This window comes from Anser anser, assembly GCF_964211835.1.
Source record: "Anser anser genome assembly, chromosome: 1".
In the NCBI taxonomy this organism is placed as follows: Eukaryota; Metazoa; Chordata; class Aves; order Anseriformes; family Anatidae; genus Anser; species Anser anser.
Window position 1 is genome coordinate 200,415,658 of NC_139720.1, and position 17,983 is coordinate 200,433,640.

General features: G+C 46.3%; 1 protein-coding gene across 1 annotated transcript in view; it reads left to right on the top strand.

Moving 5' to 3' along the window:
* The window catches only part of MAML2 (mastermind like transcriptional coactivator 2), a 213,572-nt gene that overhangs the window by 180,628 nt on the left and 14,961 nt on the right, over nucleotides 1-17,983 (top strand). The window lies entirely within an intron of this gene.

Sequence of the window (17,983 nt, forward strand, 5' to 3'; positions counted from 1 at the left end):
AGGAAACTTGGCACTTGAAGCTTTTATTAAATCAATTCAGAGGGATCTGTTTTCAACAAATGAGATAAATGTCAAGATGAAGTTTTTAGCCACTCACAGTACATCACATTTTCCTTCCCCTAGAAAGTAGAACAAAAATGTGCACAAATAAATTACTTACATATGTAAAAATCACATTCTGTTTAAATAATCTTTTCTTCCTGCCTGAATGTATCAACAGTGTATCAAAGCTTAATATAATCTTTTAAGAGTATGATTATTTGAGGATGTTTTCATCCTCTCTACTCCTTATTGTTAACCTACATCAAAGCAAACATGTAAACACAATTTATCTGGATAACATCTTTATTTATTATTATCCAGACTATTATCCAGAACTGGATGCTTCCTATGAGTATATGGAAAGGGACTTTCAGGTAGATCAATATCAATTCTTCACTGATTTTTCTTTCATCTTACCCATTTAGCACCTCTGTCTGTCTTTTTCTCAGTCTCTCATCTGCCATTATGTGTTTTTCAGATGGTTCTAGCTCCTGGAAATCTCTGGGTTTTGGCTGTCTCCTCTTTGCTAGGGCCATGCAACCTCATGCTGTTGGGTGTATTCATAGTGGTGAACAGGAGGGGAGGCCTGACATGGAGCTCCAGGCATGTTGTTCTCATCCACAGCCTTCAAACTTCCATTCCCAGTTTGTCCAGAGCCTGTCTGGCAATTTCGTTGCATGTTGGTGGAAATATGGCAATGGTCTGGACGCCTACCTGGGCAACCTGCTCTAGGGAACCTGCTTTGGCAGGGGGGTTGGACCCGATGGTCTCTGGAGGTCCCTTCCAACACCTACAATTCTGTGATTCCGTGGTTCTGTGATTCTGTCTCGGGAGTTTATGTTCCCCTTTCTTGGAGAAAAGTGACAGAAGGTGCAAGCTGAGAAAATGCTAAGACACTTCTGGGTCTTGTGAGGTCGGAGGCTGGATAGTGCTGATCTTGTCACACTGACTCTGCTCCCTAAAGGTCCCAGCGTCATGCCTAAGCAACCACAGGAAAGAAGGCAGCTTTATTTCCAATTTCTCCTCCGAGTACCACCTGATTATGCTTTTGCAATACGGGGGAGAGAGGGTACGAACGACTAAAGAACTGGGAGGGTGCTGAGGGACTCTTTCAGTCCCAAAGCACTGAGCTTTGTAATCCTTACTCAAGCTAGGGAAGGCTATTGTCAATAGTCCCTTGATATTTAAGCTCTCCAAACCACTGAGTCATTGGGCCTACTCATCTGAGTCACTGCAGAAGGGAGGGAGCGCTGCAGTTGCACAGAGGACTTTAGCAAAGGCCAATTCTCAGAGAATATCCCACTGGACAAATGTAAATGTGAAGAAAGTTCAAAAGTCAACAAAGTGCAGCAAGAGGGAGTAAGGTAGGGGTTGGCAGGTGGGCAGTGATGAACACAAGGGGTCAACTGACTTCTCTCTTCTCCAGAAGGCATTCGAGCCATTTTCCATCCCTGCTCCACATGACCCACGTTTTGCTCTCCCAGTGTTACTGATGGGAAACTCAAAAGATCAGATAAGGAATGAAAAGAAAGTTTGCTCTTTGCCAGGTCAAAGCATCAGCCAGGAACAACATAACTGCAGGAAAAGCCATGGAAAAGTGGAATATATGGGCATTTGTCCTCAAAGGACAACTGATACACAGACAAGTAGCGAGGAAGTAGCAAGAAAGCCAGCATAACCAGATTTATACTGCCCACTGCTGTTGTAGGCACAGGGAATATCTCATGGCTGAGGTCATGCAAGAAGGGTCTTGGCCAGTGACAGTAGTCCCTGCACGATCTTTCTAGCTCGCGTAGGTTAGAACAGACTTTAAGATGCTTTAGCTCACCTGTAGGATTGCTTTGACATCTCTAAATGCTGGAATGTAGGATATTGGGATCCTTGGGATTTATCCTTGGCTGTGGAAGTGGTCCAGTGGTTGAGTACAGAAAGTACAGCCAGGGATGTAACCTGGGACTATCAACATGGATGTATTTTGAGTGGGTTTTAGAAGATACCTGCTTTCTGCTCCCTGTCTTGCCTGAAATGATCTTCTGCTTCCTTTCAGTTCTCTTATGTAAATAAGGAGAGATGAAGGCTTTTATCTAACAAAGTTTGGAATATCAATGGGCTAAGAGACAAAGTCTGATCAAATTAGGAAAGAAACTGTGGGGACTGATGATCAGGTTCATAATAAAGGAGTTATATCAGTGGGATTAAGGGCAGGGCCTTTGCTGTGCAACAGACAAGTAGAAAAAGGGGTAAGTTACAGAGTGAGAAAGTTTGTTCATAACACAAATTATTCATTGTAAAAGCAAAAGCCAGCTCGAAAATGTTGAGAAAAGGTTTGTGAAAACTGAATGATTGTACGTCTATAGATGCAAGGTAATACACGACTTTCAAATAAATAAATAAATAAATAAATAAAAATAAAACCCAACAGAAAACAAACAAACGAACAAACAAAACACAGGTCTGCTCTTTTATTTGGGATCGATAGCAGAAAGCTCTTGTAACCAATGATAACTCATATGGGAACTTGTACTGATCCTTGCGTTGTGTTGTACCACTGATTTTCGCATGGTATTAAGGGTAACAAAGAAGGGCAGGCCAGAGTTTCTGCTGAGACATCAGTTACGACGAAGAGAAACAAGCTGAAGCTCAGCTTGTGGGCAGAAATTTCCCAGAATACATTGGCAACTGGGCAGAGTGAGTGCGTTGGCTTGGCTCCCGAGCACATTGGCTCCCCGTTCCAGCACAGGAACAAACCTAGGCAGTGTTTTGTAAGTCGGGTCAAATTCCTCAGGATGGACATGATTCAAGAGTCTCTGATAGTCCATTACTGTGCCTGAAGCCTAAGCGTTGTAGTAACTCTACTGCACAATAGGAAAGGGAATCACACGGTGACATTTAATGAAGGTATTTCGGGTTTATAAAGTTGTCAGCTACCTATCAGCAATTCAGAGAAATGCAGAAATTACAGCGGTGGTGTTGTAATTATTGGTATGCATTATCTGTCATCACTAGCAACACTCAAGTAGTTAACGCGCCCTTTGTTAAGGAGCATCGTGAACAATTGTTTTGTCACACTGATACTTCTAATAACAACTAACACATTGTGTATGATTACTAGTGCTGTCAAACTGTGTTCTCGGTTGGTATTTCAGATATCTGATCTACAGTTCGTGTTATTTTATCAGCAGTGTTAAGTGACTGCAATTTTCATGTAGGACCTCCGTTCAGCTGAGGGTCTCTCCTCACCACCCCAGTTTCACAGGATTGCAAAGACTCACCTTACTGGGGCATCGCCTTCATCCCATGAGAGATAGAAAGTGATAGGAGGGGACAGGGTGAGCACAGCAAGGCTTTTGCTGATGGTGGGATTGGATTTGGGGTAGACCTGGAGTGCTGAAAGAGTGGCTCTGATGCTGGTGGACATGGCTTCTTAACCAGGGAGGTTCACCTCTGGCTGAGGAGTAGGCACCTTAGGGTTAACTTACGGCACTGTTTGAGGCTGGTTGGGAATTTCTGAGAAGCAAATATGCATGCTGGGAACAGCGTGCTGGAAACATTAGCTCTACCCAAACTAATTTTGCTTGTTTCTGAGCTAGCTCAGAGCTATTGCAGCATCTCTCCAAGGCACAACATTGTTCAGCTCTGTGATACACTACCTCCAGAAGTCAGAAGGATGTGCTCCGTTAAAAATGGGAAGGAACTAAAGGTCCTTGCCAACAGACTTTAGAACTGACTATGTCTTAATTTGTCCGTGGCAGAGTGTCTTACTCAGTAGGTGAGAATTTAGCTATGAGTATATTGAGTAGCAGCCAGCTTGGAGCATGAGTCTAATTTACTGTAACTCTTGCTACATTCTGTCTGATCATTATCGTGCTGAACAAAATGTTTTTAAGGTGTTTTTATAGGGTTGAGTGACTTATTCAATAATTTATATGATTTTGGAGGGATTAGAGGATGAATTTAAGTTATCAGATAATGCCATTATGGCTCAATGGCTACGTTATTATCAGGGAAAAAAAATCAGTTGTAATTACACTCAAAAAGACAGAGACCCTTTATTCAGCCATTCCCCCAAGAACAATGATATCAAAGACTCTGATAGGTCTCTCAGCTGTAAAAAGGGCTGTCCTTCTTTGTTAGGAAGGAATATATCAGCTGCCGTCTGCTTATCTGTACAACGATTGTGCCATTTATGCCACATATTTTCAGTGTGCCATGCTTTTAAATATCCTCTCCTCGCAGAGGCATGTGATCCTTCAGTGTACAGAGCTGTGCAAACTCTCTGAGATGCAGAAAGGGAGCGCATGGCTTTGCTTGAGTTGGTTTTGCCTTTAATTTCAGCAAGTTTCCCTCTGCAAGAGCGCATGGAGCAAAGAAAAGGCACAGTCCTTGTTGTAACTCTCTGGAGACCTTTACTTACACTAGATTGTAAGGTGAGAGTCCAGCTCTTAGGAACTTTTTAATTTTTTTTTTTCCATTTATTTATTATTTTTACTCACCTAACCTAACAGCTGCCCCAGCTAGAGGACCACTGCTATCTCATGATAGATGTGCTTTCCACTGGTGGGCTGAGCACTGCAGGATTTCCTTGGAGCCACCTTCTGTCGAGTGCTGGCAGACTAGGGGTGTCACCCAAAGCTTTCATTTTCTCCTTAAAGGTATCCAGTGAAATCATGAAATCCTGCTCACTTGACCTCTAAGCTGGCTTTTCAGACCAGCTTTTAGCAGCTTAGGAAGACTTATCTCAGAGAGGAAAATCAGGTCATGCAGTGTTTGTGGACAAAGACTAGATAAGTCTGATTTGAGCAAGGGAGGAAAATACATTAGATCATCCCTTATCCTTGCAAAATGACTGCGCACAAGATGGGCATTAGTTGGAGTAATTCCCCCAGAAAACCTTGGGAGGAGCAGGCTGGAAGCAAACACGTCTGCGTTAGGGCGTTTTGATTTGGAGTCCTCTGCACATTGCTCTCCGTGTCCCTTACTGACAGCACCAGCCACTATCAGGATGCAAAACAAAGCTTGTATTAGAAGCAGGAGCAATAAATAAGGAACACATCCAGTTTTATGTCTAAAGGAATGTAAATTACTACTGAGGTATGCGCTTGAACGGAGTTTTATTGCAAGCATTCCCCTCCATGCCATTTGGTGTAATAAGACTGTTCTAAAACACACTTTTCATCCCAAATGCCACCTGGCTGCTCCATGTCTGCGTCTCCGACCTTCCAGCTCCCATGTACCTTGTACCAACAGCCAGTGGAGCCTGGAAATCTCTGTGTCACACAAAAGGAAGCATTCCCCTCCCCTGCAGCCATGCTTTCACAGCTTGAGCTCTGAAGGAGGTTGGGGCTCTGAGTTCCCCAGATTTGTTGCCAGTACCAGGATTTCTGCAGGCTAAATGAAGCTGTTAATGGCATGCTTGCTGCCCTTTTAGTATCTTAATATTTTCAGAGGTGTGTAAGGAATGGAAATGTTGATAACACGAGATAATAATACCATTCAGCTCTCTTGTCTGATAATGGTTTCAGGGTTTGTAGGAATCAAAGGCAGAAGAAGTTGATATTTTGGCCCCGATTCACCTAGGCACTAGTCTTCCTTACTTCTCTCTAGGGCACCAAAGGCTCACTGGTTTTCATCCTGGCCATCCCAAACAGAATAAACTTCAGTTCATCCTCACAACTGGGCAAAAGAACAAAACTGCAAATATGGGAACTCTCTTTATGTGGTCACTGAAAATACCCAGAACCGTGCAGAAGGATATTTGAAATGTAATTATGAGGAGCTCTTTGGATTGTAGAAATATCCCACTGATATCAGGATGAGAAAATTAAGAAATTTAAACATCTTGTTGGGTCATGGTCTCAGCAATTGCTAACTTTGATGTACATAGGATCATGATCAAAAATTGTTGCTTTTTTATTTATGATTTTTTAAAGGCAAAGCCAGTCTCTTTCTAATCCATGTCATTACACTACCTCATCCTTTTCTACCAATGGTAGAGTGAAGGAAGAGCATGACAAAGAAGCTTTGCATGTGAAGATAATGCATTCAAGGGTAGTGGCACAACACGCCTCTTCTCTGCATTTCATTTGCTTTCTCTCTTCATGAGATGAGAAGAAGTACAGCATTTTTGTGCATCCTTTGGCCTGCTTCTCCTCCAGCGTGTCACAACAGATAGGAACTTATCTTTGTGACAGAGCCTGGTCCGAAGCCCAGTGGGATCTTTCCAATGTGTTTGAATTTGGCTCCTGAATCTGTTACTACAGACGTGGTGTCCGCGCAATGCCTTATTCCGATTTCTTACCATCACACAAGAATTGTCTCATTTTAACACACAGTGTCGTGTCCAAGTCAGCCCTCACGCTCCTCCATTCAGTAGAAGCACCTCCAGATTCATGTCACACCATCCATTTCAGAGGCCAGACTCAACCAGGCAAACTCTGGAGTCAAGGAGTCGCCTTCTCTCCACGAACACCAGGGAGAGCCTGGGTGCCTGGACTGGGTGCCCAACTTTCTAACGGCACGAAGTGAATCCATTTCAGGCTCTTACATGGGGCAGTACAGCAGCTCCTGCCCATTGCACGTCTAGGAAGGCAGGGACTGGTGGCTCTGGGCATTAAAATGGCTGTCTGAATCACTCAGCACTCTCTTCAATGTCGATGCCGTTGCAGTTGCGACACCTAATTACCCATTATAGTAGGTGGTCCAAATTGGAGCGCACAGCAGAGCAGCAGATGTGGGTTGCTGCTGTCAGATTAGATTGAGATTAGATAAAGCTTAATAAACACTTTATCTTTGTTAGATTCAGCTCTGATTAATGACACAAAACAGTATTACAGAAAAGCACAGGCTGAATGAAGAGGCACGGTTAACATTATTATTAAAATCAAGGAAGTGCTTTTACAGAGCAAGACCTTTCTAGTAAGAGGTTATTCCCTGAATTTGACACCTCTTTAGTCTGGAGAACAAGATGACCCTGGAAGGAGCTCTTTAGCATGCCAAGCAACTATTTCTTAAGTCTGCCCTTTCTAGACCTACACATCCCAAGCCATTCAATTTAAATAATCGTACGTATTTCAACATATTGGTCAAAACTCACATTATTTGCCATCATATCACTTCTGTATTTGTAATAACAAGAGGGTCGCAGCACTGTAGAGGTGCTTTACTCCTACAGTTCGTCAAGGTTCTTAGTATCAAGCCAGTTTCACCTCACAAATGTCACATCAGAACTCCTTGCCACCCAGCATCAAATCGTTATCACAAAATTTTAAATATTGTGAACTCATGATCACAAGATTTTTGCCCTTCAGCTCAGGTAAATTCTTCTGTGTCAGAGGCTCCTTCTCTGAAACCACAAAGCCTCCAGCCCGGTAGACTTCTCCTGCCTGTAGCATCCAAAATATTTACCAGAAACTTTTATTTGGCCCAGACACTTGCAGGAAGATCCATTCGCTTGGGATAAAATTTATTTCTGTACAAGACAGTACAAACCAGTGAGCCAAGTAAATCGCACTTAAACCTTACTTTGAAGCTAAAGGAGGAATATGCTCGCTATTGCCCAAGATTGAATCCAACTTTTGCTTTTCAGGACAGGAAAACGAGTGTCAAGATCATTTTTCAGCAGAACAAATATGCAGACTTAGAATGTCTAAAATCCTAAATAATCCAAGTTTGCAATAAATGAATGTTTTTCTCTTGTCCTATATTGTTGTCCAGCTGTCAGGCCTGCAAACAGATGACCTCTGGCCAAGCCAAACCAAGCCAAGCCAACTTTTTTTTTAACTTCCGTGCTTTCTAACCGAGTATTTACAGAACGTAGTGCAACCCCGCTGAGTTTGTTTAGCTCAAGTGCCTTCTCCTTGTAGTCTTCCTTTTGCTTTCTCTCCTCCTTTTTATGAAAGCACAGTTAAGGGTGAGTTGAGTGTTTCTACTTCGGTATTTTGTCTGAGCCGTCTGGTCCAACGCATCTCCAGAGGCATTGCAAATGCCTATGAAAGGCTCCTTATTGCATGGTTACCTCCTCAGCTCTGCCGCCAGGCAGTGAGAAGGATATACTCTGTCACCTGAATAGCCTGATGCCAATAAGCAGAGTCTTTTCTTAGCTTATGTGTTTAGCAACTTGTGTGGCTGTGACCATCAGGGTGCTGCTTAAAGTCCTCATTCTCAAGTCTGTTTGCTGTCTTCTTCCTGGACTGTATTCAAAATCTCCGAATTGTTGGAGAAAAGCTGAGCAGTGTAATGTTCACAAGGGATTTTTATATTAGTTGCTTCTTAAGATAATACTACTTATATATATTTTAGTGGAAATGCAGTGGAAAGGGCTGGGGTGGGAAATATAATGACAGCGGGGAGCACGGTGAAGAATTTCCCCCCGCTGGCATCGGAGGCTGAGTATCAGTCGAAGCCAGGCTATGCCTTCAGGAAAGTGAAGTTCACAGTGAAGTTTCCTGCATTTGCATTTTTGCTGACACATGAAACAAGGAGCAAAGGACCTCGCCAGACAGAATAGCAGGAACGTGGAAAGCTAAAGCAAAGCATTTAGCCACAGCCGCGTTTAGGAGCAGGAAAGAGAACCTGCTGGTGCCAGGATATGCTCACTAGCACTCACGGTAAGTTAATTAAGAAGTAGCGTTAGACAAAATGAGAGAAAAGAAAGAGGTGAGGTCAATCTTCCAGCCACAGACCAAGTTCCGCCTCTGTAAGAAGATGGGGAGAACCCGCATCTCCCTGGGGCCTCTTTGCCAGAAGACGATGCAGTTTTCCCCTTAATGAAAGCTTAGAGCTTATCTGGTACTGACCTTTGCTATTTCCCAAAACATGGGAAACACCACAACATAATTGGAGGATGATATGTAGGCACAGGCAATTGCGGTTGCACTTTCCCCTTGCTAATAAAAAGCAGGGGAAATTTATTCCCCTGTGAATAAAAGCACAGCCTGTGATACCCTGCCCACCTGCTCTCTTTTATACGTGAGTAGTTCTATTTTTAAATGGTGGACGCAAAACAAGTCTTGCACAAGAATAATGCGGAACGAGCAGAAGAAGCACACGAAGGTTTTTGTTGGCACCGACCTTCCCATTCTCCTGAGTCACGCTTTATCTGATAGCTGGAATATGGCAGGCCCCGGATAGTCTGTTTTTCTTTCCCACGCTGCAAGGTTTAGGCAGTAAATAGCTTAAATAAATGCCAGAAGTAGAATTCTTTTTAGCTTCATCTGATTTCAGGAAGGCCTTCCTCAGATTATTCCTCCCAGACATGCTGTCCGAGGCAGGACTAGTCCCTGGTGGACCGAGCTATGCTGACCTCTGCAGCTGGCTCCGTTTCAGCTTTCTGAAGGTTGGAGATAAAAAATAGAAGAACCGGATCACTACATCCACACAGTGCTGGGCCTTTCTTTGAGCTGAGCGAGATGCCCGGTTCCTTTTGCAGGGCCTGTGCCATTACACAGTGGTTACAGTCCTTCTGCCACCTTTGACCGACCTTTTCTTCTTCTGAAACTGGATAAAAAAGGCACTGACCGTGCAGTAGTTTGAAGGCAAACCTCCTGAGAACTGCCACAGGCAGCGATGCCACCAGAGGGGCAGCGAGCAGCAGATACATCCCATGGTGGGGAACCTGGCCCTGCAGATGGCCAGGCTGAAGTCAGAAGTGGGTGAGCTCCACCTGGCTCTGCTGCCCCTCGGACCTGACGTGCTGAGAGCCCACAGGATAGCCGGTGAAGCCACGCTGCTTCCTCCATCTTGAGTTCATGACGAAAAACGAGTCAAATCTTGGGAATGCTCTTTAGGAAACCTGATGCTTTCACATCTTAGTGAAACTTCTGTTGGCACGGACACACAAAGGATATGTAGATCTGTCAGGCCGCTGTGGCCACTGGCATCATTTTGTCACGCTCACCAAGACAGCGAGAGGGGATGGCAGGAGCCTAAGTTTTATGTCAATTCCCACGGACTCTCAGCCCTCAAATTACTTTGTGTTACACCATTTTAAGGGAAGGAGAAGGCCGTTGGGCAGGATGAGGGGAGGCTGCAGTTCGGGCTGCGTGCTGGGGACACATTTACCACCGAGTAGATGGGCAGCCCTACCTCTCACCTCGAGCCCCGCGTTGTGCACTCGCAGAGCACCCGGTGCTGGAAACAATTTGCTGCCCCCCCGTGCCCGGTGCCACTTGTCCCCCAGCCCCAGATGCCGATTTCTGTTAGCATCCGTTGTCGTCAACGTGGAACAAAGAGATCCAGCCCCACCGCCCGCCCCAGGGCTGCCACCCGGGGCTTTAATCAGCGCACGGAGACACAGGTCAGAGGCATTCCTCCGTTCCTCCCGCGCTGCTTTTCAGTGTTTGGCATTGTTTTCCATCAGAGCTCCGAGCCCTTAGCTTAGAGAGGAGATCCCAGGAGGCTCCGGTTTAAAGATGCTCATGTTCTTGCTGCGTATTCTCAGCAGGAGGGCTTTGATCTCCGTACGTGTCCCTGACAGTCATGTCACCCATGTTGTGCCCATTTGTATTCAAGTGTTTGGCTGCAGTGATGTGGCTTTTTCTGTTGTTGTTGCTCTTTGTTTAATTATTTTTTTTCTTTCTTCATTAAACGTTTCGTTCAGGTTGCCTGCTCCCCCTTGCCCTCCTGCAGAAAAACAGGCGTTTTGTGGTGTTTGCTTTGCTTTGTTTCATTGTTTGAGGAAAATTTTCACATTATTTCACCACCCCCTTTTTTGTGGTTGTTATTTAGAAGTGACACAAATGTGTTTAAACTGGAATTAATGTGGAGGGTGAGTCTTATATGAGGAGAGAAACGGAAGGTGCAAAGAGAACCTAGATAAATGCCAGTAGGAAAAGTTAATGAAACTAGAGAATAGCGTGGAAATCAAGAGCATAAAACAGTTACAGCAATTCTCTATTGAACTTTGCGTTAGTGTTTATGATCAAGAAGAAGAGGCACAGACTGTTTTACCCCATTTCCATTAGGTCTCTTAGGAAGTAATTGCTTTGTAAATACAGCATTAGACCTGACCCGATCCTATAGTGACGACACGAGGCAGGTTCGTGCTTGGAAGACGGCTGCGTGCACGCAGCATCCTCCTGAGCTGAATGTCCCTCAGCTGAACGTCCCCCAGTGCAGCTTACCTTTGAGCACAGAGAGGCCTTTGAGAACACTCCACGCTTAGCTAGTTCGCGTGACATTTAGCAGCCCGGAGCTCCACAAGCTCGGGGATCTTTGGACCACGCTCCCCTACATGGTGCCCATCTGCCCTTGGGTTAGTGGGACGGTCAGACTCACTGCGGGGAGAGGAACATGAGGATGGCATGCCAAAAGAGACACGAGATTGCTCTCTTGCCTGATATATGTAAGTCTTCGGTGTCATTTTTAGCACTTCTCTGCAAACCGGACACTTACGTGTAAGCACGTGTACAGCAGTGTGCCACCTACTACTGGTTTCACCCAATGCTTCCTCTTCCAAGCCCCTGTTTTGGATTGCTTATGGCTTTTCTAAGAGGGCTGAAATTTTCCATGCTCTGTATCATCCCCAGGCTAGCTAATTTGGGGGAATGATAATGAACGTGTGGCAAAGAGACAAGAATGTTTAGACGAATAAGGTATGCACATCCACAGATAACATATACCCGCATTAAAGATACAGACAGATAATCACGAGTGTTTAATTCAGTCAGTTTAGGAAGTTTTCACTGCCTCAACTGGAAATTACCACTCCTTTGTGGAGGCAGGGAGCCTGCAAGCATGCATGTACCTCATCCTGAAGGCAAACCAGGTCCACTCACACCAGCTCCTGCTCTAGCTGGAGGAGTGGCAGCTTCTTAAACCTCTCTAATTTGGTTCCTTGCAATTGTGTGGTGATAAAGTGAAGGGCTTGGCTTGCTGCAGCATGGGTATTGCACATTACAACCGCTGCAGATGATAATGCTAAAGTAGAGAGAATCAGTATGTGTCTGATCTTGTAAAAAATCTGATAGTCTTCATCATTTACCCTATTGGCACACGTTTCGGTGGTGGGTTAGAGCACGTGAGGCATTGAAAACCAGCGCTCCCTACAGAGGAGAGTCTGTGCCCAGGTGCACTAGTGGAGGCTCTTTGCTGGTGTCTGCACGAACCAGGATCTTGTCCTGGTGTAAGCTGAGGTCACTCCAAGCCAAGAGTGCCACCCTGCTCCCGTGGCCGGGTGGGGACCCGAGAGGAAATCGTAGCCCCGTCGAAGTCATCTGGAGCTCTGCCATCGGCTTCGGTGGAGCCAACATTCCTGTGCTGATGCAGAGGTTTCACAATAACCTCCTCTGTTGAACTTTCAACACGTGCGTGCTATTTTCATTACAAATAAACAAAATCTTCACGAGACGGAGACCTTCAGATACACCTTACGCCCGGAGATCGCATTAAAAGCTCACCGCGGTGCACGCGGCGAAATGCTAACCGTCCATCCTTGGCGGCTCTGGGGAACTTTCTGACGTGAACAAACCCCGCTTCGGCTGAACGTGCAGCGATCAGACGCACAGGCGAGGGTTTATTGTTTTTGCAGGATGCACACGCGTTCGGAATTCGCCGTGCTCGGGAGCAGAGGCAGCCCCTTCAGCTGGGCTTTGGGAAAAGGCGGCTCTGTGCATCCAGCCGCGGGCCCTGGTACGAGGCAGACAGGAAACATGCCAGACTGCCTCGGCAGGAGGCTGCCTCCAACACGTGCAGAAGGGAACAAGGAACCGCTTAATGATTAATCACTGTCAACCTTTGTTCTCGTTAAAGGCTTGCTTGTCGGACAAGGCTGGTAATGAGGCTCTGTTCTGGGCCTGTTGCTATGCGGTTGTGCAAGGGCTGGAGCTGATCCCCGCTCCGTGCAAGACGCAGCTCCCACTTTGCCCAATTTTAACGAGTCTGGGTGGAAACGTTGTTATAAGAGTGCCTGCTAGCGGCTATAGGGCTGTGCAGCTCTCCTGCAAGTAGCCTCCTCCTTCCTGGGGATTACGGCGAGACAAATAAATCACCGACGGCTGGAAATCAGTTCACAAGGACCTCAGGAGTGAGCAGCTTGCTTATCGGTGCTCAGAAGGCAAAAAGCTATGAAAGGTTTCCATGAAGAACTACATAAGTAGCTATCTATCTGTAAAATTCCTTTGGTTTCTCGTCAGAAGTAGGATTGGCTCCTTCGAGATAGCAGGTCACCGACTTGCAGCTAGGATATTGTGCACGGTATCTGTTTTTATTATTTGAGGTATAATTTTTTTAAATATTATAGGTTTGCATCTGCTGGAAAATGCAAAAATGTTGCAGGAGTCCAAAAAAAAAAAAAAAAAAAAGAGAGAGAGAATCTTTTGAAACATCCCTCACTTTTGCCCTCTTGCTGTCCCATGGGACTCTGCAGGCGAGCACGGCTCCTCGGCTGGCCTGCATGTGACTGGAAGGGAGATCCGGGATTAATGGTGGTGGATGATAGGATGATGGACGGGGGCTTAGGAGAGCAATGCCTGATTTCCTGCTCTACCATGCCGTTTAGGAGATGGCGCTCTGCTGTGTGGCAGCGTGCTGTACCCCAGGAAGACACCCGCACTACCTCGAAGAGCTGGAGCAGCTAGCTCCTGGATGCAATGTGGGAGCAAAATCCTTCCTGGGCAAGCACAGCTGGTTTCACAGCAGGAACAGTGCTCTCAGACACATTTCGGGGCCAGTGGAGGGTTCGGTGCAACTTGTTGGCAGTTGTCTGGGGCAGCCCCACGTGGTGATCCACCTCCCTTTCAGTGAGTCAGAAAACGCTGCCCTTTTAGAAAGCGTGGCCTGCCTGGCTGTCCCAGCAGCTGGCTGTGCTGAAGAGCATCTCCCCCTGCACGTTGGGTGCCTGCTGCAGCAGAGGTGTCCCCCAGCCTTGTCACTTCGGCGGGGCTGCAGAAACGAGGCACGTGCTCCCCACTGTCACGATCTTTTCCAGCGTTGCAGCACCTGGGGCGATAGGTCCACGATTCCTCTTTGAGCTCCGTCGTTTGGAGGACTGACACAGCATTTGCTTCCTTTCCCTGGTTGGATGAAGGCACAAGTATTTCTGGCGGATAGCCTGGGCTTGTGAAATTTGCCAGCGCTGGTGTCCATGATTCCTCGTGCATGTGCCTTGAAAACATGGTTGGCCATGAAATATTTGTCCTGAGAGCTCAGATGGTCAGAGGAGAAAAACACAGGAGATGGCCTCATGTGGCTGGGCCAACTTCTTATAAACACTCCACAAAATTACTTAATGGAAATGTTTTGCACTCCTCACCCAGCTGTATCTCTAGATATTAGATGTAGAAAAACAGGTCTTGGGATCTTGCAATTTCGTGGTGTTTTTTTTTGTTTTTTTTCAAATGCTATTTCCTCTGATTTTGGCTAACTGAAAGGCTCAAATATATATATGAATGTGAGTTTGCTAGAAACCATAAAACCCTCTCTGGCAGGGTATTAGGTGAAATTCAACCTGTAACAATGCCTTCTGCATGATTAAGAAAGGCTTTTGGGTCATTCTGTACAGCATCCTTAAAAAGCAGTTCACTAGTGCTTGACTGTTCACACCCGCTCTGCCAGGCTTAGGTGTGACTACAGGCATCTAAAATTAGGAGTGTAAGGGAATGTTCCTATCATCTAATTTGGGCTCCTAGCTTGGTTGTCTAAATTAGGCACCTAGAGCCTAATTATACAGCCCGGTCCCTCTCTGTAGTGAAGGGAGGGCTCCAGAAGACACTTTGGAGGGAATCTGCTGGAAGTCAGAGCCCTAAACTCAGAGGAGATGCACTTTAGTGCTGTTGCGTGCCCATGTGGAAAAAGGTTCAACGAGTCCGAGGTGCTCAGAGAGATACCGAACAAGCAATGAGGCAAGGCAGAATCAGGCTGGCTGCATTTCTGCCCGGTCTGTGTTATTTCCAGCCCCGATACGTAAATGAGATCCTCAGCTGTTGCAAATTGGCGTAACCTTGGGAGCTGCCTGGGGCTCTCGCAGCGTACCCTGGCGCGGGAAGCAGCCCTCTGCATTCCAGTCACGAGTGGGAGTTATTCCTAAAAATAAGAAAACACTTTTGCTTTTTTTTTTCAGTATAGCTGAAAGAGCTCTTACTCTGCAGGCAGCCTGCCACGGCCCTGCCGCCGTTTGGTTTCCCCGTCTGAGGCCAGGACCTGGTACCTGGGGTCGAGACGTCCGTGGAAAGCCCAGCGCTTTGCAGAAAGGGGTGTCTGCGTGTGCACGAGATGCAGCAGAAAAGAGGTGGCTCAGAGACCGGTTTTTCTGTGTAAGCACGGTACTGCTCTGAGCTCAGCCCTGGGAGCTGCTGGAGAAGCTGAGTTTTGGGCTGTGGAAAGGAGGATGCCAGCAGAAGCAGGGGAGGTGCACACCAGGGGCTCACAGAGGGTCTGGAACAAAAGGCAAAGGACGGGTCACTGGATGGACACAAATTCACCCAGCTCCTCCCCTGGAAAGTGCTGGGGAAGCAGCTTTTGGTGAGACACACAGTCACTGAGCGGGCTTTGGTGAATAACTCTGAGCCTGTCACTTTTTTTTCTTTTAATTCCTTGTTTTGGAAAGGAAAGGAAAGGAAAGGAAAGGAAAGGAAAGGAAAGGAAAGGAAAGGAAAGGAAAGGAAAGGAAAGGAAAGGAAAGGAAAGGAAAGGAAAGGAAAGGAAAGGAAAGGAAAGGAAAGGAAAGGAAAGGAAAGGAAAGGAAAGGAAAGGAAAGGAAAGGAAAGGAAAGGAAAGGAAAGGAAAGGAAAGGAAAGGAAAGGAAAGGAAAGGAAAGGAAAGGAAAGGAAAGGAAAGGAAAGGAAAGGAAAGGAAAGGAAAGGAAAGGAAAGGAAAGGAAAGGAAAGGAAAGGAAAGGAAAGGAAAGGAAAGGAAAGGAAAGGAAAGGAAAGGAAAGGAAAGGAAAGGAAAGGAAAGGATAAATACTTGTATAAATACAAGTCAGCTGCATCAGGGAAAGTGAAAAGCAAACCCAGTCTTCAGTGTTTTGATTTACTGCTAATTTAGACATTTGAGCATAATGTTCTTTGTGATGCTTGCAAACAAACCCCCAGTTGTGCTACCAGCTCTGCAGCGCTTTCACTGCCCCTGCCGCTCTTCCTGCTTCTCCTTGCTCCTGTATCTCACAGTAACATCAGGGAGGGCTCTGCCTTGGCACCCCGAGCACTGCTGTGGCTGTACTCCAGCACCAGGGATGGGGGGGCAACCTCGGAGGCGTGGGGCTGTAGCCAAGCGGGCTGTGGTGTGGGATGGCATGGTTTGGTGAAAGCAGGGTAGCTGCAACCCCAGTCTGCTTTTCCCTTGCGTGGAGGGCAGCATGCTTTGTCCAGGCACAGGGACAGAGTGCCGTGTCACTGGCGGCATGTCAGGGACACCTTCTGGTCCGTGGGGATGTGAGTGAGGGGGGGAGCAAGGTGCGGGAAGGGGGCCGCTGGCACACAGCTAGCCCCCGGAGCCGTTCTGCCCTCTCCTGCCTCATCGCTGCTACAGAAGAGCAGCGGGCAGGACGAGGATCACGCCACAGCCCCATCGGCTCACGCTGACATTTCACGAACCGCAGAGAAAGGACCGAATGCAAAAAACCAAACTGGCTCCAAGTTCTTGATTTTTGCTGTTTTCTCAGGGCCCTTTTGCCAAGCAGCCAGTGCTTTGCGCCAGTTGCTGTTAGAGAAAAGCTTTCTTTTATAGGTAGCGTGAATGGACACTGCCCAGTTTATCTTAAAACAAAGTCCCTTCCCACAGCTCACATGAGCTGGCAGGGGATGAGGGAGAGAGAGAAGGTTGGGCTCTGTTGTTGGTTTTTTTTTTAGGCTGGACGACGAAGGCGCGTTTGGTGGAGCCTGCATTATCTGTGCGAAAGCACAACAGATGAAATCTATTAATGGATGTAACATGTGGCTGGGTTCAAGCTAGAGTGTCATTTGAATATAGAAGTCAAAGCCAATTTATTGTAACATATTTTTCTTTTCAAAATATTTTAAGAAAGACAAAAAACTTTGCGCAACAACTTGGCAAGCAGGTCTGTTGAGAGGAGGTATTTTCTATCTTGCAGCTAACATAAGGGCTGAAAAATGTGGCAATGCCGAGCAGTCCTGGATTCCTTCTGGAACTGAAGGAAAGTGTGCGGGATATAATTGTGAAAGAGCCCAATAAATTTTCAAGGGTGGGTTTGTAACACTGCCTTGGGGGCTGCAGGTGGCTCCAGCAGAAAGTCATGGTTTTTATTTCGTTAAGAGACGTCGAATACTTTTATCTAGCTAGCTATGCACTCGTGCGGCCCCATCTAAAAGCCACAGAATTATTTTAAAATAGAAATAACCATAACAATCACTCTGTTTCTTCCATGCCAGATGGTATAAAGATAAGTTGGATTAGTTTGCAGTATGCATGTTACTGTGTGTGAGGGGGTGCATTTGTGTGCTGAACGCACTGAGCAAAAGCTAAGGCACAGAAATGAGCTTCCCTGGGGTTTTCAAAGCGATCAGCATCAGTGCCCCATGGTCTTCAGGGTGTGGGTAGGCTGCACCTTTCCAGGCAGCACCAAGCTGCAGTTGTCATCGGTTCCTGTGCTCTGGGGCAAATGCACTGCTGGCTGTTAGGTTGGACAGAATCCAGCAGTTGGGTTCCTGCAGTGAACCGCACCAAAGCAGGCAGAAAACTGATGTTTCTCATGACTGTCGTGATCGCCCCAGTCTCTGCTGTTTTCTTTGCAGCTGGGCAGCTAAGGAATATGTGACTGTTGAGTGATAGCCAACATAGGATGAATGTTTTTATGGGCTAACACATTTTTGAGTGTGGACCGAGAAAGCTCTTTCCCACATGCGGTGAAGGTCCAAGTACCAAACCCTGGTGGAACAAGCAGACAGAAAACATATTGTGCCAAGAGAAATCACGAGTGAAAGAAAATGAACAGCATATTGTCATGCCAGGTCTGTTTGGATCCTGGATGTTCATGGTCTGGAGTTCC